The following is a 23,846-nucleotide window of genomic DNA, read 5'->3' as shown; positions in this document are numbered from 1 at the left end:
GAGACACAGGAAAGTGATGTAAAACCATCCATATATTTCGCATCACTTCCTCTCTTTGGGCTTTTCCCCCGGAGATGTGGCTCTGGTTGGCAGTGTGCTAAGCCTTCCGACATCTTGGCATGGTGGCGGCTATTTGTCTGGGTTTGTCGGTGAATTTGCCCTTAAGCTGATACAGGTTCAGGCATCTTAGCTGAGCCCTCTTGGAGTTCAGGCTGATTCTTTCTTCCTTTACTCTCCAAACTTTATCTTCCTAGAAGCCTATAATCTTCCTCCTGGCACAGGCCAGGCGGGAGAAATCCTATACCTTTTCCCTCTCCCTTCTCCTTAATTTCTTTCCTCTATATTAATTAAAACCACCATAAATTTCCAGCTGTCTTGGATATTTATTTGGGATATCCCATGGTGACCAATAATTAATATAGTTTAGGTCACAACTCTAAAATTATCCTTTACATTACCCAGAGCAAGTCTCTCCAGCCAGAAGGCTTCAGCCCAGGATGAGTCCAGGAAAAAGTGACTGCCTCCAAGAGTTTTCCTTTAGCATGGCTCTCCAACTCAGAATGAATGAATGAATCCTCAGGCCGGCCTTTATGAAACAATTTTCTCTATATCACTTCCTATTGCTCCCTCATTTCACAGGAACCAATCACATTTTAGCTCTTCCTTAAAAACTTTCTCCTCCACTAAATTCTATAATGCTGCTGTAAGGGTAAAAAGTTGGTTTGACAAAATATTTATGAATTCAAAATATTGTGGTCACCAATTATAAAATATTAGCCCTTAAGTGAAAATTATTTTGTCTAGCACTGCTAGGAATGGGGCAATGGCCTTTGGAGGTATGAGCTTTCTCTGGTAAGTGACTTGTGAACTCTCTTATTTAATGGTTAGCTAAGTGTTAAGTCGGGATACTTTAAGTTCTTGATTTGATTAAATTAATGGTTGCTGATTAACTACATTAAAAATTAACCAAGAGAGTCTAATTTTCTTTTCACACTGCATTATGATGGTCTTTCTCCATATCTGACTACTGCCTTCTTGATCTCTTGTACTGATTCTTCCCTTTTTACTCTTCCTCTATGTGTGGCTATTTCCTAAGGTTATATTTACAAGGTTTACATTTTTGCTTCTCTGTTTATCCTTTTCAAATGAGATTTCATCTATTTCTGTGGCAATATGGTGTAATTCACAGAACCATGTGGAGTTGTAGCCAATATTTAAGTATTTTTGTACCCAGGCATGGCTACTTATTAGTTGTCTGTGGATAGAAGAAGTCAGGAAGACTCATCTTCCTGATTTCAAATCTGGTGATACTTCCTAACTATGCGATCCTGGGTAAATCATTTCACTCTGTTGGCCTCAGCTGCCTCATCTGTAAAATGAGCTGGAGAAGAAAATGGCAAACCACTCCAGTATCTTTGCCAAGAAAATTCCAGATAGGATCATGAAGACTCAGAGTGAAATGACCAAACAACACTCTTGTGTACCATTCACTTTCTTTTTCTGAGCTTCGGTTTCCTCCTCTATAAAAAAGATTAAAAATGTCTTCACTGAAGAGGGGCAACATAACATAATGCTTAGAGAAACAGGAAGACCTGAATTCAAGTCCCATCCCAGAAACACATGGATTTGTGGTGCTAAACAAGTCACTTAATCTCCAAGTCCCACCCTGGGCAACTCTCCAAGGGAAAAAACTGAAGAGTAATTGTCACCCTGTACAGGTAGAAGGAGTTTCCTGCCTTACTGAATGAAGTCATAGATCTGGTCTCCACCAATTTTTTGTTTTTCTACTACATGCCTTACAGATTTGTTATGGGGGAAAATGTTGCAAACTATAAAATGCTATAGAAATGTGATTTATATTTATTTCAAATTTTAAAATATTCTACTTCCATTAATTAATTTCAAAAGAATCCACAGTGTATAGAAGAAATATTTCTATTTCTATTTTTCAGATAGAAGATTCCAATAAGAATTCCTGAAGGCAAATTGTTAACGGAGCCAAAGTTTTCCATCAGAAATGAATAATAGTCAGATCCCTAAGGCTGTGTCTATACTATGCAAAGCAAACACAAAGAAATCTGCTAAACCATTTGTTTAGCATTTTATGTATACAAAACAGCCAGTTTATTGATGTAATTGTTCAGTCTGGAGCCAGCTTAGTCATTATGTCACCAAAGGCTAGGCTTGCTAACAATATAAATGGATAGTCACACGTAGGGCAACAAGCTCAGCATTCTTATAACTGAAAATCAAACTCTGTTTTTCCATTTAGGGAGTTTTAACAGGGGGTGAGATCAATGTGAGTCACCAATGTAACATGGTGGCTAAGGAAATAAATGCAATCTTGGGCTTCATAATAAATTCATGTGTTGGAGAGAAGGGAGGAATAATGCTGTTGCACTCTCCTTAATCAGATCACCACTAGAGTATTGTGCTCAGTTTCACTCACAGCATTTTAAGAAATTCTTTGTTTAGCCAGAATGGGAGAGTGTAATAGAGAGGAGCCAGAAAGCCCTAAATTCAAGTCAGAGTCTTGCCTCCTGATTCATACTGACTGGGCAAGTCACTTAACTGCCAAATGCTCTAGGCTAGGGTATTAAAACCAACTACAACACTACTGAACCATCATGATTAAATTTCAATTGGGAAGTGTTAACCAAATAAATAAAAATATAATAAACACATATTACATTTTGAAACTAAGTCAATATGCCATTCTCAAAGATCCTTAGTGGATTCCTTAGATAAGAATTCCTAAAGTTCCTTAATGGATTTTTAGATTAGTGACCATGTTTCTATTTGAGTTTAATACCATTCCTCTTGGCCACTCTCCAACATGTTAAGTTGCAAAAAAAGGTGCTGACCTGAATGAGATGTATATGTGTTCTATATGTATAAATATAAATATATATGCACATATATATAAATGACTGAATTCAAGTCCTGCTTTACATACTAGTTATGAGCAAATCACTTAATCTCTCCCTGCCCTCCTCTCCTTAATTTTAAAACAAGGGGCTGCACTTAATGGTCTCTGAGGTTCCTTCTAGCTCTCAATCATTGGAGCTCCCAATACCATGGAAATTATAGATCCAGTATCAGATCTTATCTTTATACCAAAGAGTATCTAGAGCATAATGAAGAATCTTAAGATCATACAATGTGATAATTGACTGAAAAAAAATGGGAATTTTTAGTTAGGACAAGAGAAAACTTAGTGGGATGATAGCTGTCTCCAAGTATCTGAAAAGGTGTTATCCAGAAGAGATTTTATCTTTGTCTTCTTGGCCTCAGAAGGAAGAATAAGAGCAATGGGTAGAAATCATGAAAGGTCACATTGTTATGTTTATAAAGCAGCTTTGAAGGAACTAGAAGAGGGGGAGGATGTGATCTCTAGTCCATATCTGGCTCTTGGCTCAGTGGCTACTATCTCAATTGTGGACAGTGGTTAATCAGTTCATCAATATTTCAGGAAGCAACAGGAATGGACACTTGGACCCCAATGGATAGTCATGCATGACAACAGCAATGAACCTCAGGGAGCTAAAGAAACTACTTGAAATCTGATCATCTGGCTCATATTCTACCACCCTTTCAGCTTCTTGGTGCCTCTTCTTTTCTTTGCATCTGGGTCCCCTCTTCCTATTTGTGTATGTCTTTCTTTTTTCTCCTTTCTTTTCTCCATTTCAGTTAGTGACTAAATATTTATTGAGTGCCTAGTATATATTTATTGTTATTTTAGACAATGTAGAGGGATACAGAAGAAATGTGACACCTCTAAGCACTCAATGAACTAATTGCCTTCTAAGTTCCTGTGAACACTATGCCACTCACCAGGGATACAAATACAATGAATGAAAACAATCCCTACTCACAAAGATCTTACATTTAAGGAGTAAATAGTCTAATTATGGGAAAAGACAAACTTATGGAAAAATTAACAATGCATGACAGTATATGATCCATTCTAAATGAGCAATGAAAGGATTAAACTTATTCTCTTTTGATTTGGAAAAAAAACCCTAAGATCAATGAAATGATATTATAGGAAGTTAAATCTAAGATCAGAACTTTCTAATAATTAAAGTGCAAGTCATGGCTAGTAACTCTGGAGCTTGGGGTAAGTATCACAAAACCCTAAAGTGTAGGAACCTTAAGGGGAAATGTTTAGACCTATTGATAGAAGGTCCCATGTGTGTTGAGAGAAAAGGGAGCCAAGAGAAACTAGACACCTTCAGGAGCAGGTATGGATTAGACTGAAGAAGAACTTGGCTGGTATGGTGGAAGGACTATCCTACCTCTTTCCCCATGCAAGGTAGACTAATTTTTCCCTGAAAGGTCACAAAGCCATTTCTAGAATTTGACTGTCATTGGTGCTAAGACTTATGTCATGTTTCCCTTGAAATAACTTCCTAGATACCAACCCACATACGGGCATAAAAGGTTCATTTTTGTCAAGCTGGGGCCCTTTGAACTTGGCACATAGCCTAGGATGGCACAAGTTACCACCCCCTGGCTTTCTGAGCAGTGATGTTTCCAAATGAAGATGAGGCATCTACCTAAGTTAAGTGTCGGAGTATCCTTTTAAAATATTCTTTCTATACCACAGTCTTATGTAAACTGTAGATCACCTATGAATACCTCATTTAATCATATAATTGAACTTGCATGAATTGGCTACTGGTCTGAGTCAATCCTCCCTTTGATACCTGAAGCATGGCGACTGAAGAAGGAAGCCTGTCACTTGGGAGCTTCCTATTTTAACTAATTATGATGTTTATTCAATTTTTCCAACCTGCTGAAAGACAAGGAATTAGTACCCTTCAAAAGGATTTTTTAATTAAAATTAAAATATCCACAGTACCCTTGGACGCAGCTCTAATCACTCTTCCTAGTTATGGTACTTATTAGAATTGTCCAAAAATGGCAGCAGCTTTTTTGGGGGTTAGTAAATTCCTTGACTCTACAAGTATTTAAACACAGACTGTATGACTACTTAGTGGTAATGCTGCAGATAGAATTCCTGTATTGTGTGAGAAGCTAAAATAGATGACTTTTATGATCCTTTCCACCTGTAAGATCCCATGATCCTTAGATTGTGGTCGTCTTATAGTTCCCTCAGAGAAAGAAAAGAACCTGTGGGCTGCAGTAATCAGGGAAGGCTTCCTAAAACTTGGAAGACACTTTTTATATCAAGAGACCTTGTTGTAGTCAAAGGACTTGAGTTTGAATCTCAATTCCACTGCTTACTACCTTGAGACCTTGAGCAATTTACTCAACTTTTCTGGGAGTTACTTTCCTCATTAATAATCAATAAACATTTATTAAGGACTTACTGTGGGCTAGGCACTGTTCAAAGAAATAGGGATATAAAAAGGGGCAAAAGACCATTTTTATACTCAAGAAGCTTGCTGTCTAATGGAGGAGCATTGATTCTAATGGAAGAGTTTACTATCTAATCTTTATCTGTAAAAATGAGGGCATTGGACTAGATAAATTCTAAATCACTCCAGGGCTAAATTTATTTTTCTATGAGCATCTAATCCAACTTCTTCATTTTTCAGATGAGGAAACTTAAGAATCAAAAATGTTTTAATGGCCACAGGTAGAAACCTAAAAAAGTTAAAGGTAGCGTTACTAATGGGTAGCAGTGCCAGAACTCAAACCAGATGTTTTGATTCCAAATATCCAAACAAGACACTGTTTCTTACCTCCTGGCATTTTCTCTGGCTTTCTCCCATGCCTGGAATGCTCTACCCTCCTCATTTCTTCTTTTTGGATTCTTTCAGATCTCAGCTAAAATCTCAGATTCTACTGGAAGCCTTTCTCAAGCCCTCTTAATTCTAGGACTTTCCGTGATTTCTTATTTATCCAGTTTATAACTAGTTTGTATATATATGTTTGCTTGCTGTCTCCCTCTAATGATTGTGAGCTCCTAGAGGCAAGGATTTTTTGTCTTTCTTTGTATCCCTAGCACAGTGCCTACCACATAGTAAAATAAAGTTAACCTGAAGTAATCCCCTGCCCTTTCCACTGGGGGATTATTCTTATGCTTGGGAAGCTTTTTGTTACAGAGGACTAAAAACTGAGCTCTCTGAAAAGTCTGCTCATCATTTCTAGTCTTGCTTTCTAGGGTCCACCAAAACAAGTTCAATTCTCTTAGCTTGTGGAGTCCAGTTCATTGAGCATTTTGTAGTGTTAAGAGGGTTAACAAGAGGGACAAGCATGTAACTGAGGGAGGGTGGCAGTTGAATCACCTACCCAGAGGCAGGGAAGGATGAGTTATCCCAAGACCTAAGAGGTTCTACAAGAAAGAGGGGCTGGGGCAAAAATCAATCAATCAATCAATAAAGTTTACCTGATTTCCTTCAAGTACTTTATTTCTGCCCAAATAGCTCTAGCTAGCAGCTGGCTATGTCTATAGAGTCTGAGTTTTTATTTCCAGAAAAACAGGATTTCATATGCAGGAAGTCTCTCTCTTTTTCTTCCTCTCTCCCTCTCTCACTCCCCCACCCCTCCCTCTCTCTCTCTCTCTCTTTCCATCCCCCTCTCTCCTTCCTCCTGCCCCCTTTCTCCTCCCCTTCCCCATCTCCTTCTTCCATTCCCCCTTACTCTTTTTCTCCCTCTCCCCTAAAACTCATCCCTTCTCCTGGTCATCCATTTTTAAAACCTCAGAGTCATTCTTGACCCTTCCTTATCATTCATCCATCATATCCATCCAGTTTCCAAGGGCCATTAATAATAATTAGTAGTTAGCACTTTGTAATATTTTAAGTTTTATGAAGTATTTAAAAATATTATCTCATTTAATCCTCACCACCTCTGTTTGCCTGGAAAGTAGGTGCTATTATTATCCTTACAGATGGGGAAGGTGGGAGCCAACAGAGGTTAAGCAACTTGTCCAGAGTCACACAACTGGGCTGTATCCAGTACTAGATTTGGACTCTGGTTTTTAAGATCCCAAGTCCAGTGCTCTATCAATCACTCTATCTGGCTGTTCATTCATACTTTTGTTGTTGTTTTGTTTCTGAGAGTTGGTTGCAAAATTTCAACATTTACTGACATACTTCTGGTTATATGGGAAAACAAAGCTTCAGTTTATTTCTGAATTTATATATAAGAATGATTATGATAGTAAATAAGTGTTAAACTGACAGGAAGACACTGATCTATTTTTAATTGAACTTGTCACATTTTGCTGTTTTTTCAGAGTGGAAGGAACTTGTTTTGTAACCAATCTGGAAAAGACTGAGTGACATAACTCTTAACCATCTGATCTCTCTGTCAAAAGACAGGAAACAATAATTTGGAAGAATCTTACCCTACAAAGGCCACCATGAGTTAAGTTTTACCTGTAGTACTCCAATTTGTAATCTGGAGGGAAAAGATAAAAAGTACTTGAAAAATCATCAACTGACAGTTCAGTCCTTGAATTAGCAAGAGTTGAGTATAGCTAGCAATGACAATTTATCACTCTAAAGGAGCACCCACTCTGCCCCATAGTTATATAAAGAAGGTATAGGCTAAGGAGATTTCTTAATTCTCTTAGGACTTATGGAATTGCCAAAGGGATGAATCACTGACACTTTTATATTTGTAAATTATATTTGTAAATGAACAGTTTTATGTTTCAATTTTTTTATGACTTGCATACTCTCCCCTAGGAAGATGTCTAATTTTCTTTTGCTATTTTATATCATAGGGCCTTATTTCCTTGATTAATTTTTAATAGGAGAGTCATGCTGAGCTATTCACAGACTATGATTGGAGACAGCTTCTTGCTGCTTTCCCAGTGGAATGTTGATGACTTTTCTTTTCCTGGTGGTCCCTGAGAACCATTGATTTCTTTATTCTTTTAATATTTTCATTCTGTGGAAAGGGAAGTATGAAATTGAGGGAAGGAAAGAACAACTGAGTCCCTTGGAGAGTTAATAGGTGGCAGAGGTAAAAAGCCTCCTTTAGTCTGGCATACTAGCAAGTGTGGATTTGCAGGTGAAGTCAACATGGGATTCTCCACCATGGTATTGTGCAATTGTTTCTATAATACCCTGACTGCCCTGGAAAATTATTTGCTTTCAAACTGAGCCTTTAATGTCATCAGAAACTTGCAATATCCATTGGTCATATGACTGTGGATTGTAGTCTGAGACATGTACTGCAAAGCTCATTTGGTTCTACTTAGATTTATTCTTTCTTCTTTGTGTACTAATATTAAAGTCTCTACAGACCTCTCTTCGATTCTCTGCTAAAATTTCAGCATCTGCAAAAAGTCTTCTCTGGGCATCCTTAAAGTTAGGGCATTGTCTCTGAGATGATCCCCAATTTATCTTTGCTGGTATTCAAATTGTTTTAGTTGTGACCAACTATTTGTGATTCCATTTGGGGTTTTCTTGGCAATGATACTAGAGTGTTTTGCCATTTCCTTCTTCAACTCGCTTTATAGAGGAAGAAACTGAAGTAAACAGGGTTAAATGACTTACCCAGGGTCACAGAGCTAATATCAGAGGCTGAATTTGAACTCATCTAGATAGATGAGTCTTCCTTATTCAAAGTTCAGTGCTTTATCCACTGTGCCATCTCGCTGCCCCTGGTTTGTCTAACATATATCTTACTGGTATATATTTGTTTATAGGTTGTCTCTTCCATCAGATTGTGAACTCCTTGAGGGCAAGGACTCTTTTTTACCTTTCTTTGTATTCCTAACCAAAGAGCTCTTAGTGCTTAATAATGTTTCCTGACTTGATTAGACCATATATGTATACATCTTACTTCCTCTAATTTAAGAAACTGCTTGAGATGAGTTGACTACTTCATGTTTTATGGCTTTTATTCTCAGTTACTAGCACAGTGCCTGACACTAAATAAATGCTTATTGACTGATGGATGGATGGACTCTAGTACCCTCTATATTCTCTCCTCCCCTTGCTCTCATGGTTGTTAACTGAGAAGGCTGAAAAGGGTCACTGATTCAGTATGCTGGGAATAACTACAAAATATATTAATGTCCCACCTCGAATGATGCTATGCCTTGTGTTTATCCAAACCCCAGAAAGAGGCACTCAAACATCCACACCCCCCTCTCATCTACCTGATACTGAAATTGTTGGAACCCATAAAGCTTGAATCTGTATGATACAAAACGGAAAATGACAAGTGAAAACTTCAAGTATGTTCATGTTTCAAAATATCTGAGGTATTTTTGCATCTTGTATACAAAGCTGGAGTTTTCTCTATTTATCCAGATTCTTTGCTTTGTTCAGAGCTAGTTTAAGATTCTATCCAGAAGCTCTGTTCGAGGTAACATTTAAGATTCCCAGACACATGAAAGGGTAAGATGCCTCTGACAAACTTGTAACTTCATCCCCTTCAGAGTTTTTTTTTTTTTAACATACATCATCACCTTTGAGGTTCACACTAATCCTTGTGGTAGGTATTACAGGTATTACTGTCTTAATCTTATAGATAAGGGAATTGAGACAGAGAAAGTTTTAATTAATTTCCTGAGGTCACACATCTAGGTAATGCAGAAGTTAATTTGAACCCAGGTTTTCCTGACTGCCACTTCCCCTCATTTTATCTGCTTCATGATGCTGCTTCTTCCTTTTGGTTCTTAAAGACCACTCTACTGGTCCCTGATTGCCAGAGAACTGATCCATCATCCAGACTATTGTTTTCATTTTTTCCAAAGTTACTTTGGTAATTAATTTCATCACTGAAATCCAGATATATCCTGCATTAGAGTTTTCAAAGTATTTTCACATACATTATTTTCTCTGATCTTCACAATAACTATAAAATAGAGTAGTCATTCATATCTCCTATTTGCATAGATGAGGACATCAAGAATCAAAGACATTGCATTACTTGCTTGGGGTCACTCTAACAAGTGGTTAAGCTAGAACTGAAACTTTTGATGCCTACAGAAATAAAGAGGCTAGTTCATCCGCAGGGTATATCCTCTCTGAGTTCTTTCCCTGAAATGATGATAGAATTGTTTTCAGCTATGTTGTTGCAATATAACTAGTTTGTAGAAACTGAGATGAAATGGATTTTTTTCATATGAAATTAGACTAAAAAGTGATCACATCCATGAACTTGATTTCACTAATGCTATGGTCTATTTAATCAATTGAGTTGATCAAACAATAGCAAACCCTACTGGAGTGTCTTTTACTACTCGTATTATTATTATTATAGATGCTCCTGGAAAAATAAACTTTTTTCCTATAATAGAAGCCTAGCTAGATAAATAGTTGATTTTCTGAAATATCTGCTCTTCTTGCCCCAAAGAGCATGAAGCGGAGGTTTGATTAAAGGGAAATGGCCAGTATTTGTGGTGGAGAGAACTTGAATCCTCTTTCTAGATTTGTTCTGATTTGTAGTGTGTCTAATATTTCTACAACTCTTTGCCTCTGTTTCTTCAACTGGAAAATGGGGATAATAATAGCAATTTCCTACCTTCCAGAGATTCTGTCATGGTTCTGAGTTAAGTAATTTAGTTTTAAGAATGATTTGAGATCTTAGGGACTGGGTGTTATATAAATACAACTGGTTCCCTAAAAGGTCAGGCAGTTTATCTCCTCAAGAGTGATTTATATTAGCTACCTTAGTTGTTTATCTCCACAGTGACAAAATTGCCAGGAATAGAAAGAGCTTTCTGAGACCTCTTATTCTTCATTAGAGAATAGGGTGAGTGTTTTAAAGCACATGTCTGTTATTAATTAACCACTTAGCCTAGAAAAAAGTGACCCCCGTTTTACTCTAAAATATAAGGGATATTCCTCTTTAAAATTTTTTTTTATAAAATAGAAAATTTTTTATAAAAAATGGGTAGTCTGTGTCATAGAAAATATAGCTTAACTTTTTATCTTTTTTTTTCTAGAGTCTCCTCAAAGATAATTCAGTTTTGAGTACCCATTAAGGTTTGGTTTTAATTGAATCAACCTTTTCAGTCACTGAGGCATAAAATAGACTGTCATCTGGAGATGGCATTTGGGTGCCAGACAAATGATTTTACCACTTTCAACAACTTTGGCTAGTCTTAAGACTTCCATTAATAAGAGGGAGGGTTGGATATAGTAATTTCTCATATCCTTTCACTCACTGTCTCAAATCCTCATTATATTCCAACCTGAGTTAGTGAAGTTTAACACACAAAAAGAACTAAACTTTCTGAAAACATTCAAGTCCTAAGTCATTTGACAGGGTGCCATTTTGTTTGGAGTAAGCCAGGCATGGTGGCATATGTAGCTTGTAGAGAGACTGGACTGGAGGAAAATGGGAATGTACAAATTTTGAGAAAAAGGGCTAAAACTGATTGAGAGGCAGTGTTAAATTCTGCACCCAAGATGGTGAGCCTCTCAGGAGCAGAAGGGAACCAAGCTTCCTAAGGAGAAACGAATCATATGGGTTGGGGGAAAAAGAGCAGGTAAAGCTTCTCTGATAGTACTGGGACTAGAGCATGGGCACAAAAGGGACTCCTAGTATCAATAAAAAAACAAATAAAATAGTTAACAGACTGAACAATAAATTCAATTAAAGTTGTGGATTAACATAATTTGGTTGTAAACCAAATATGATCAATATCAGCCATCTTCCTTAGAAACTATTGTGAAGTAGAACAACTAATAGCAAATGGATTAAACCTCATTTATTCAACAAGTTATGCTCTACTTTCCCCATGGGACAAGCAAAATGATGGATTATGTAATAAATATTACAATAAAGAAAAACTTTCTTGCTTTTAGAGCAACCCTTTTGGAATGTGAAAGATTAGAACAGAAGTAGGAACTAGATGTTTGTGACTTTGCTTATGAATAGAATTCCTGGATTTTGAATATACATGAAGAAAGTGGGGTTCAAGAAGCACTTTTCATCTATACTCACCCACTTACTATCCCTATGCAAATCCCAGAAGAGTAAACCAAAATCTTTTATTTTCAAATAAGATTACAAATAACAAGAGACTTAAGGAAGGGCAAGGGGTGTGAGGTGAAGTCTGATTTGATACTTTAATCGAGAGCTTTCAGTCTAAAGAAACAACTGACTTTGAAGTCAGAAAGACCCAAGTTCAAATCTCACCTCTGACATATACTGGACCTGTGACCATAACAAGTTAATTTCTCAGTCCTCCCAGGGAACTTTCCCAGATTGGCAATTCCAGATAAATTGCCCATATGAATCACTAGAGGGAGTTTCTACACCAAGGGTTCATTACATTAATAAAATTATCTATTAGACAAAAAAAAACAAAACACATCTTTTTTAAACTTAGAGCTTAAAAAGGAAAATTTCAAAAGTGACTTAAGTTTTAACTCCTGGGGGGGGGGGGGGGATCCAATTCTATCATTTGCCTAAAATGTTTTCTTCTGAATTTTCATTTTAATTATATTCAAGTTGGGTGCAGTCATTTGCAAATGTCCAAAGTTCATTTTGTGGGGCAGTTAAGTAGCACAATGGTTAGAGCACCAGGTCGGGAATCAAGAAGACCTGAGTTCAAATGTGGCCTCAGATACTTGCTAGCTGTGTGACCCAGGGCAAGTCACTTATCCCTGTTTGAGTCAGTTCCTTCACCTATAAAAGACATGGAACAGGAAATGGCAAATCACTCCAATATCATTTTTTAAAAACTCTTACCTTCCATTTTAGAATCAATACTGAGTATTAATTCCAAGACAGAAGAACACTAAGGACTAGGAAATGGTGTTTAAGTCACATAGCTAGGAAGTATTTGAGGTCAGATTTGAATCCAAGATCTCATGTCTCTATGATTGATTCTCAAATCACTGGGCCACATAGATTGCCCATCATACCCTAATTCAGTATCTTTGCCAAGAAAATTCTAAACAGGGTCATGAAGACCCCATTAGACACAACTGAACAACAATAACAACAAAATTCATTTTATACAGGACAGAATAGTTGAGTCAACCTGATATGCATAGCCTAAATGTATTGTAGATCATATTAATAATTGGCAATATTAATGGAGAACAACATACAACCAAAGCTTCCAAGATATCTATTCTAAGCTTTGCTCTCTAGGCACTTTCGGTAGGGCTTATCCAATGGATTTCCCTTTTCTGTTGTGCCTCACTCTCAGAATACTGATTATTTCAGGTATCAGAGAAGACTCTGCACTATAATAGGGCATCTTTCCTCACCCCCACTGATGAATAATCTCGACTTTTTTTTCTACATTTACCTAGAAATCTCTTCACTGTATCCATGCTCTCTCACTTCTTCTGGTACCAATTTTCACCAATTCTACCTTCCCCTCTCCTAGGACAACTAGGCTTTTTATTCTCTAAATTTTCCATACCTTATCAGTATAAACTCCTCATCACCCTTCACCCAGAGGAGCATTCATCAGTGGGATCTTCTTCCATCTCCTTTTTTCCAATCTTCCTTCTTCCTTACCCACTCCCCTGTAGGCTCTTCTCTTTCTGAGACCATACAAGTCATTTCCTCTTCATTGCTAGTCCTCGATTTGATCTCAACATGTCCCTCATTCTTTTTGTCTCCCTACTCCTCGCCTTTCTTTCAGGTATTCTACCATGTTATAATGTAGTACCACAAAAGAAGCATTCACCTATAGACAGGGTGTTTGCCTTTTCACTATTACCTCTATAATTCTATCTCCTGCTATATGTTTAGAAACTGTTGTTGTATGCATTTTTTTACTTCTCTTGCAATTTTGTTGTTTGAGTTGTTCAAATAATCTCTTCAGATCTGCTTTTTTCCCCTAAAAATATTTCTACCTCCTCTTCACAATTGAATGTCCATCTTTTATCCTGTATCCTGATTTTTCAGGAAAGGTCACTTTGGGCTGCATCCTGAGCTCTAATGCTCTTTGAACACATCATTCCATTCCCTCCTCCTTTTTCTTTTTTTTTTGACTTTTTAAACATTGTTTTATTTGGTTATTTACAAACATTATTCATTGGAAACAATGATCATTATCTTTTCTTCCCCCACCCCCCTCCCACCACTTCTCCCATAGCCGGGGCACTATTCCACTGGGTTTCACATGTGTTCTTGGTTTGAACCCATTTCCATGTTGTTGGTATTTGCATTAGAGTGTTCATTTAGAGTCTCTCCTCAGTCATTTCCTCTCAGCCCCTGTAGTCAAGTAGTTGCTTTTCATCGGTGTTTTTACTCCCACAGTTTATCCTCTGCTTGTGGATAGTAAATGGGCAAGGGACATGAACAGGCAGTTCTCAGCCAAAGAAATCAAAACTATTAATAAGCATATGAAAAAGTGCTCTACATCTCTTATAATCAGAGAGATGCAAATCAAAACAACTCTGAGGTATCACCTCACACCTAGCAGATTGGCTAACATGACAGCTATGGAAAGTCATGAATGCTGGAGGGGATGTGGCAAAGTAGGGACACTAATTCATTGCTGGTGGAGTTGTGAATTGATCCAGCCATTCTTGAGGGCAATTTGGAACTATGCCCAAAGGGTGATAAAAGACTGTCTGCCCTTTGATCCAGCCATAGCACTGCTGGGTTTGTACCCCAAAGAGATAATAAGGAAAAAGACTTGTACAAGAATATTCATAGCTGCACTCTTTGTGGTGGCCAAAAATTGGAAAATGAGGGGATGCCCTTCAATTGGGGAATGGCTGAACAAATTGTGGTATATGTTGGTGATGGAATACTATTGTGCTAAAAGGAATAATAAAGTAGAGGAATTCCATGGAGACTGGAACAACCTCCAGGAAGTGATGCAGAGCAAAAGGAGCAGAACCAGGAAAACATTGTACACAGAGACAGATACACTGTGGTACAATCTAAGGTAATGGACTCCTCCACTAGGGACAATGCAATGTCTCTGAACAATCTGCAGGGATCTAAAAAACACTATCCTCCTCCTTTTTCTAGTGAATGTGAAACAGTCTTGCATTTGCCCCCCTTTCTTTTTTGTTTGAAGATCTTCTCCCTTATTTGCAGAACTTGTTTCTGAATTGAATTGTTCAATTTAAAACTATGTGTCTTGAAGTTTGCAATCTTAGGTTGTTTTTTTTCTGAAGATGATCTGTGCATTCTTTTGATTGGAATTTCAATTTCTATGTTCAGAAGTTCTAGGCAATTCTCTTCCATCATATCCTTCATTATGGTGTTAAGGTTTTTTGTCCTATAATATTCTGGGAGACCTGTGATCCTTAGGTTGTCTCTATTCATTCTGTCCTTGAGATCCACATAATGAACATTTTTAATGCTCTTTTTTTGTTTCTCTTCCTCTAGGTTGTCCTATATTTTATGTATTTGTATTCCCAATCTGTCATTCTTTCTTTTGTTTCTTTGGCAAGGCTTGCCATAACAGATTTAGATTTTTCTATATTTCTTTTTGCTATGCAGGACATAAATTCAATTCTTATAATTCTCATTTCTCTTTTAAACCATTCAGGAACAGTATGTTGTAGTTCCATTTTCTTCTCAAATTCCACAGGGTCCTCTGCTAGTAAAGTGTCGAATCATTTCCCTTCATTTTACAGTATTTATTCAATGACACCTGAACTCATTTACTAGATCTGGAGTTAATATTTTCTTCCATTGTTAATGTTTTCCCTTTTGATTTATCTATTTATGTTCAAGGTTTTTGAGATTTCTTGGAAATGCTACCTACCACCTTTTAAGGTTCAACTTGAAAATCACCAGCATTGGAGTCACAAAAAAATGGGTCCAAATCTTGTTTCTAATGCTTTCTGTATAGCCTTGGGCAAGTTAGTTTAACTTCCCTGGACCTCAGTTTACTCATTTGTAAAATAAGATGACCTTTGGCATCTCTTGCAAGTCAAGCTCTATTTTGTAATAATCCCATGATCTATAAAACTTTCCTTCATTTATTTACATGGAATTTTTCATCCCCTCCTTAGGACTCTCAGTCTCACAGCAATTTTTTTTGGAAGGCAGGATTCTTGTATGCTTTTCATGATCTACTTATCAGCTAGGTGGCCTAGTAGTTAAACCCAGTCCTGGAATCAGAAAGAACTTAGTTGAAGACTAGTTGCAGAAACTAGTTAGCAATGTGATCTTCAGTAAGTCACCTAATCATTCTCTGCCTCAGTTTCCTTATCTATAAGATGGGCATAATAATAATTATCTCCTAGGTTTGTTGAGGATAAAATGAAATATTTTTTGTAAAGCACTTTGTAAACCATAAAACATTATATAAATGCTAGCTATTATTATATTATAATCATGTGTATATATGTTATACCAAGCTACTAGACTGCAAGCTTTTTGATCAGTTATATCTTGTGGACTTTTGTTATCTCTCCCTGTAGCACTCTGCCCTATGTATAGGTTTTCTTTATTTTTTAACCCTTACTTTCTGTCTTAGAAGCCATACTAAGTATTAATTCTAAGGCAGAAGAGCAGTAAGGCCTGGGGCAATTGGGGTTAAGTGACTTGCCCAAGATCATACAGCTGGGAAGTGTCTGAGGCCAGATTTGAACCCAGATCCTCCCAATTCCAGGCCTGGGGTTCTATCCACTCTGCTACCTAGCTGCCCCTCTGCATATAGTTTGTTGAACTGAAGAATTCTGAAATCTGAGAGAATTCTGAGAATATCATGAGAGAAATAAACAGAATAAAATCTAATTTCTTTCTGAAATGCAACAAATATTTTTTAATGGTTGTAGTCAGCTCCCTAAAGATTTGACAGGCAACCCTGAATAGGCAACAAGAGCTTGTATTGAAGTGACAGTTCAGGAGACAGATAAGCATATCAATTTTAATTTAACTTTTCTTTCACTCCAACTGTCACTCAAGAGTATTGTTATGCCAATTATCCGACATTAAATAAATATTGTTATGACTTTCTGACATCAAATTCATATTATAAGAATGGTTTAGAGTGACGGATGAACATAAAAAGTTCCAGCATCTCTACTTGCATTTTGTATTAGGTACATTAATTAAAATGGCCAAATTATGAAGTTGCCCTCAGAGGAATTCAAAATCAAGTTGTTGTCTAGTCTGGACTGGTCTACAAACTCAAAGGATGGCACTGTCCAGAGTCATCACTAGCATAGGGTGAAGGGAGCTTGTCCCAGTGGGGCAATAGCTGAAAGGGGATACTGTGGTCTTTGGATGGCTGGTGTCCCAGTCCTCTGCCAGTTCCCTCCTCCTCATCCATGATGCAACCACTCCTGAGCCACCCTCTCCTGACCCCTCACCTGGTGCCCTTTCCCAGGGCCCATGCCCACCCAATCGTTGTGAGAGTGGAAGAGATTTTGTCTCTCTCCTGGCTTGGCTACTGGTCTCATTCCACATCCCACTACCATCTTCCTAAGCTCAACTAAATTTACTCTGGGCAGACTCCTACTTCTAGTCATGCCATAAACCATGACTGATAACCATAAGATCATAGATTTAAAGCTGGAAAGGATCTTAGATCAATTCCTTTCTTTTTTTACAGATGAGGAAACTCAGGAAATAGAAAAGGCTTGGGGAGGCTGATTTTCTTAGAGCCACACAGCTGTTTAGTACCCGAGGCAGGATCTAAACTCAGGTCTTCCTCACTCCTAGCCATAAAATACTGTGTAGCCGTGGTGCCCATTCTAAAAGTGTTGATGATTGATTAAAAAAAAAAAAAAAACAGAACAAACCTTACTTTGCTGTTTTTCTTGCTTTTATTTTTAAAGAGACAAAAAGAGTTAAGGCTTTTTTACCCAGATATCTTTTAAGAACCAGAAAACTTGCATAGAAAATGTTAGTCTAATTAGACTTACAAACTTGGGGACTCTGAGTTCTACTCCCAAATTCTGTCCAAAAAAGAAAATTATCTCACCATGGGAAAGTCAAGTGAATCTCTTTAATCCCTTTAGTTCTTTCTGCCAACTTAGTGCTACCCATCTTTCCGCCAGAATGGGGATGAGCCACAATGTATTAGTTTCTTCCCTCCTGTTTTCTCTATGTGTGGGAACCTTAGGACTTAGCACCTAAGTTATAATTATTCCTGGGAAAAAACTTTCCCAGTATCTAGCCTTTCTCCTGAGAGTAGCGTCAAGGAATTTTGGAACTGGAAGGGCTTTTAGTAATTATATTATAGGCCTTCTCAAACTGAGGTTATTCATCTTGAGCTCCTCAGTCAGCCAATTAGGGAGCAACATTTATTAAGCACTTTCTGTGTGGCAGGAGCTCTGCTAATGACTGTAGAATTTTCCCCAGCCCTCCTCCATTTGTCTCTTACACCCTCTGCTCCTACTTACACTCTCTGGAGCCAATCAGAATTTCTATGATATTGGGCATCTTGAAAGGAGAGACACCAAGTCCTAACCGTACCTCTGAGGAAAGAAGGTTTGAAAAGTTAGACACCATTTAATTATCCCCTGAATGGATGCATTTCTCAAGGGGTTCTTAACATATAACTTGAAATAAGCAGGAAGGCTGCGGGAATTTGACTGGATAATCCTTTTCTAATATTATTACCTTACGCTGCCTTCTCTCCACACTCACCCTCCCACAGTAATTAGTCAAACCAAGTCTAAAGTTACAAGGCTACTTACTGCCTGCAGAAAGAAAAGATCAATGACTTATTTAAATTCCATGCCTAAACCCTCACCCACTCAATGCCTTTCCACATTATTCCTTGTGTATAAGTCCATCTTCCTGCTTGTCACAATGTCCCCAAATAATGGCATTATAAATAATAATAACATACTTAAATATAGCAGTATATAAACAGGTTTATCATTTTGTTGATAGTCCAGGGTTGGGAAATTAATGGAAAAAAAGATAATAATATAGATTAAATTTTAAAGTGTGGGTACATTTGTGGGGGGAAAGGGCAGGAGCCAGTTTGTTAAATAAAACAAACAAAAAAAAGAAAGTCATATAAATATTGTTGTTCCATTTTACAGATGAGGAATTTGAAGTTTAGAGGCAGGTTAGATGATGACCCAAGTCACTAAACTAGCAAAGTGTCTTAGCAAGGATTCAAATTCAGGTGTCCTTCCCCCAAGTTCATCACTGCCCTACTCAAGTTGTAGTGGTCAGAAATACAAGAAAAACACATTTTAATCAGATTTTTCAAAAGTTTTGAGTGTTTAAAAAACTATTTAAAAGGAGGGGGAGGAATAGATGGCCCTGTCAAAGTAAGGCTAGATTTTAGCATAGACTGTAGCACAATTACAGATCAGATTTTTTTTAAACACACATCTATAAAAAAACAAACCAAAAAATGTAACGATCCTAGCACTTTTAGAAGATTGGCTACAAGATTATAGTCCGGAACTAATGGAGAAAAATAAAAGGAAGCGGACTATTTGACAGGACATAGACACAGTTAAAGGGAAAAGAGATTTTGCTGGTGGGTAAACCAGCAGATTGAACTAAGAAAAATAAGACAAATAGAAATCACCTCAAGAAAGGGGGAAAGCCAGCAATGTTCTCCCCACAGCCTCTGAAGATAGAAGGAACTGTTGACTGAAAAGTTAGAGATTATCAGGAGGGAATAAAAAAGTCAATTTAGAAAAATTGGACTAAAAGAGGAATCCACAGCTCCCAAATTCCTGTGTTTACTTAAAGGGCATTAGCAAGATCATGCATGTCAAGAGGACCCCAAGAATGAACTTCTCATACACAAATGCTCCAGGTTTCAGCCTGAAATTAGCATCATGCCAGAGTCAACTGGTCAGGTTCTTGGATGCTCAATTTCTCATTGCAAGTATTTATACCTCAGAAATCAGCAAATGCTACAGAACAGGGGCAGCTGTATTGTTTTGTTGATTGTTTGGTCTTAAGAAAGTGATGGTGCAAAATGTTAATAAATCAGATTAAACTTAAAAGTGGGATTTGGGTACAATGTGGGGGCTGGGGAGAGGTAGTAGGTTGAGCCAGTGTATTAACTATTTAGCAACACATCTCTACTTGAAATTCTGTTTGGATAGAGATCCAGGCCTGGAGACAAGAGGTCCTGAGTTCAAATCTGAATTTAGCACTACCTCATCTGCCTTGAAACCCAAACTTAGTATCATTTTTAAGAGAGAAGGTTAGGGGAAAGAAATAAAGCAAGAAAGCAAGAGAGGCAGACAGACAGGCAGAGGCAGAGATGGAGAGACAGAGAGAGAGAAAGGGAGGAAGGGAGGAAGGGAGTTTTAGAAAAACGTGGGAGGAATTGAATGAACTGATACAGGGTGAAATGAGTAGAATCAGAAAAATTCATAGAAAACTAATAACATTGAAAAGACAAACAGCTTTGAAAGATTTAAGAACTCATATCAATGCAGTGATCTATTACAATTCCATAAAACTGATGATGCAGCATACTACCTGCTTCCTGACCTCAAGATGTACAATGAGAGATTCATTTTAGGACATGGTCAATATGGGAATTTATTTTGCTTGATTCTACCTAGCTGTTACATGTTGTTTTTCTTTTTTTTTTCTTTTGTTAATAAGGGAAAGGCAGGAGGGGGGAGGGGAATGCATGCTAATTGAAAAAATAAAAAAAAATAAATGATGGGGTTGTAGTAGATGGTTTCTTAGATCCCTTTGTATTTGGGAAGTCATAAGAATGGTGAGTGAAGTCATAGGGTAATTAAGTCTCATGCTTTTTCCAATGGTTATATGCAACAGATATCTTAAAGTAAGAGGTGGAAGAAGAGCGAGATAAGATACTGGGCTTGTAAAGGTGGAGGGGAACTCAACCCCAGGATGTCAAAAGCTTGACTGTATTAATTCCCCTAACTAAGGTTTCTAGAGGTCTGGTCTGGAGGATACTGTTCTAGGTGAGGATGGAAGTGAAGGGAGGGACAGTATCCAATTAAATACTAGGAGAACATTAATCAAACTGTAAATTATTAAAAAAAAAGATTAGTTGTTATAGGAAAAATTGTTCTTTAAGCAATTTTGGGGGGCTCTTAATAGCCTACTTAATTAGCTCAAACTTGAAGAAAAATGTTTTTGAGATTTTTCCCCCTAAGAACTTAAAAAAAAATTTCCTTCTTCATGCATGATGACAGTCCAATTCATCTTCTTTGGAAAACATTGATATTGACTATTTTACTTATATCTTTCACTAATTAACTGAAATTAAAACCAGCCCAATGGCCATGATTTGCTGCATGGTTGCTCTTAGCTGTTCCTTTTATCTAATTAATAAAAGTTTTTATCCACTAAGGACCAAAAGACACCATTTGGGTCATAAGATGCCAGAGGAAATAGAAGGCAATGGCATAATATAATAATATTAAGGAAATGGTAGTTTGATGTGTATGTGTTTGTGTATTTTATCGGGTTTTGTGTGGTCAATTTCAGTGAAACAGTTTTAAAGATTTTCAGTGTACTGAACCAACACTCAGTCATTTTAGATGTATATGTAGTATAAACATCTGCTACTCCAGTAGCTCATAAAGTTAAAGATGCATATAAAAAGTTAAGCAATAAACTATCTATATTTTTCACATATATTCATGTTTATTAGGTTTAAGATAAAGCCACCCAAACAGCATAAAATCTCACTGATTTTCCCTAAATGGAAAGCTGTCTATTTTAAAACAATAGTACAAAAATTTGGTATTATTTAGAACTTTTAAAGTACCTTCATTAAGACCACAAATACTACAGACAGGAAAATGGAGCTATATTTGCCAGAAGATTTTGTAAAAAAAAAAAATTAGTCATGAAACACTATATATTAAAAAATAAGAATTATGGATAGAATAAACTTAAAGATGAATGGCAGAGATAAGTAAATTGTAACAAATAACTTCTCAGTTTAGAGCTTCATATCCTCTTGTCTAGACTATTTACAAGACCCCTTATTTTTTTTCCTGCACTAAGCCTCTCCCCACTCTATCTTTGATACAACTTCCATCATGATTCTTCTTTAGGGCAGGTTTGATTATGTCACTTGTAAAAGTTAAATTTAGTCTGTAGTAATAAAAGTATTACTTTTATGAGGTTTATTAACGATTATTAGAAATCAAGGATACAAAATAATAAGCCACATGCCTAGGGCTGATTAGCCCATTCACAGCCTAATTACTACATGTTGCAATGTTTCAAGTTGAGGAAGAGAGAGAGGCCGAAGTAGGCATTGCAAATTGTGTTCTCGTCCAGGTGGAGACTCCGGTGAGATTATAGGGAATTCTGGGAAGTACCAAGGACTTCTGGGGATTGAAGTCTGGGGTTCAAATCTCCATTTTTACACACTCTCAAATACAATAAACTCCAGGAACTCTATTGTCCTTAGAATCAAATATAAACTCTTCACAACCTGATCCCATCCTATCTTTTCAGGTTTATTAGTCAATCGACAGACACTTATTAAGCATTTACTATGTGCCAGGAATTGTGTTAAGTGCTAGGGATATAATAAAAGGCAGAAACATAAACTCTGACCTTAAGGAGCTCAGATTTTAATGGAAGAGATATTAATGCATAGATAGCACAAGTCAATAGACATTTCTTCAGTGGTTACTATGCGTCAGGAACTTGTTAAGCACTAAGACTACAAATACACGCAAAAAGAAAGAGAGAAGATCTATCTTCAAGGAGCTTAGATTCTAATGGAAAAAAAAGCTTAAAAAAGTAGAGAAGTGAAGGGAAGAAGATAGTAATTCAGAAACATGCCGGAGCAGTCCAGGAAGTCAGCAGTAGATCTAGGGGAGGAGGGAAGGACTGGACATGATTGGCTGGGGCACTTTTTCAAAATGAAGACTGGAAGAGGAACTCGCTAATGGGCAGAGGAATCTTCCAGGGAGAAAAGTCCACAGTGGAAGAGAGATCATCCAGGATGAGAAAACTAGAAGGAAAGATAGATATTTGTTTTATTTACTTAATTATAATTAATTAATTTAGAATATTTTTCCATGGTTACAAGATTCATATTCTTTTCCTCCCCTCTTCCTTTCCCCCCTCCCATAGCCAAGATGGATATTCTAGGGAGAGAAGACAGCTAAAGACTGGTGAAGTCTGGAGAGTTGAGTGTGGTTGTAAATAACTATTTATATGCAAAGTATATATAGTATAAATGTGTAAGAATTTAAATTTAGGTTTTTATACTAAATATGAGAATTCTAAAGTAATATTGTGGTCACTAATTTAAAAATATTACAGCTTAAGTCAAAATGACTTTTAGCAGCTTTATTTACAAAGAGGTGGAAAGAGTGAATGTGGGAAAATGTAGATAAAGAGACAGAAAGTACTGCCTAGTTACAAATACCCTAAGTGCAATCCTAATGTCTCCAGACAGCAAATGCAAATCTGAAAGTGAATCTTACCAGAATCCAAAGTCCTAATTAGGAAGCCAAAATCCAAAGAGCCAGGGGACTCTGAAGAATCCACAGAGAACCTTCAGAGGCTAAGACCACCAAGAATCTCACCAGAACTCACACTGAAGGGAGTGTCCCACTGAATCAGTAAAGAGCAGAGAGGGTCTTCCTCACCTAAGAAACAAGGAAGGAATCATTCCACTCATCAACACAAGCCAACACAGGATCCAGGAAAGAGTCTCCCTTTCCAGTTCAGCTCACCAATACAGAAAGAATGACTGAATCCTTGAGCTGGTCTTTTTAAAGCAGTTTTCTTGATTTCACTTCCTGTTGCCCCCCCCCCTTTAAGGTAACCAATCACAGTCTCTCAATTTGCCTAGCACTGCCCAAGGTGGGGGTGTGAGCTTACTCCTGTAAGTGACCTGCAAACTCTCTTACTTAGTGTCAAGTAGGGATACTTTAAGTTCTTGATTTGATTAACCAAAAATAGACAAGGAGAGAGTTAGTCTCATCTTCACAAATGGGAGGTAATTTCAGAGAAATGGCATGATCAGGAGATGGGGAGGTGATTGGAAAAGGCTCTTTGTAGAAGGTGGTCTTTTGAGTGGAGTCTAG

At 37.2% G+C, this 23,846-nt stretch overlaps 1 long non-coding RNA gene across 3 annotated transcripts in view; it reads right to left on the bottom strand.

The window, feature by feature from the left end:
* LOC103096597 (uncharacterized) overlaps window positions 1-23,846 on the bottom strand; it is a 57,306-nt gene that overhangs the window by 5,332 nt on the left and 28,128 nt on the right. For 2 of the 3 annotated variants that reach the window (XR_008912259.1, XR_008912260.1), the window contains exon 2: window positions 18,225-18,299. The exons of the other annotated variant lie outside the window; for it this stretch is intronic. This is a non-coding gene — a long non-coding RNA (uncharacterized LOC103096597). The remainder of the gene's footprint in view (window positions 1-18,224; window positions 18,300-23,846) is intronic. 3 annotated transcript variants of the gene reach the window in all.

The sequence above is a fragment of the Monodelphis domestica genome, chromosome 5 (genome assembly GCF_027887165.1).
Source record: "Monodelphis domestica isolate mMonDom1 chromosome 5, mMonDom1.pri, whole genome shotgun sequence".
In the NCBI taxonomy this organism is placed as follows: domain Eukaryota; kingdom Metazoa; phylum Chordata; class Mammalia; order Didelphimorphia; family Didelphidae; genus Monodelphis; species Monodelphis domestica.
The sequence above is the reverse complement of the archived record's forward strand: the minus strand, read 5'-3'. Positions and strand labels throughout refer to the sequence as shown.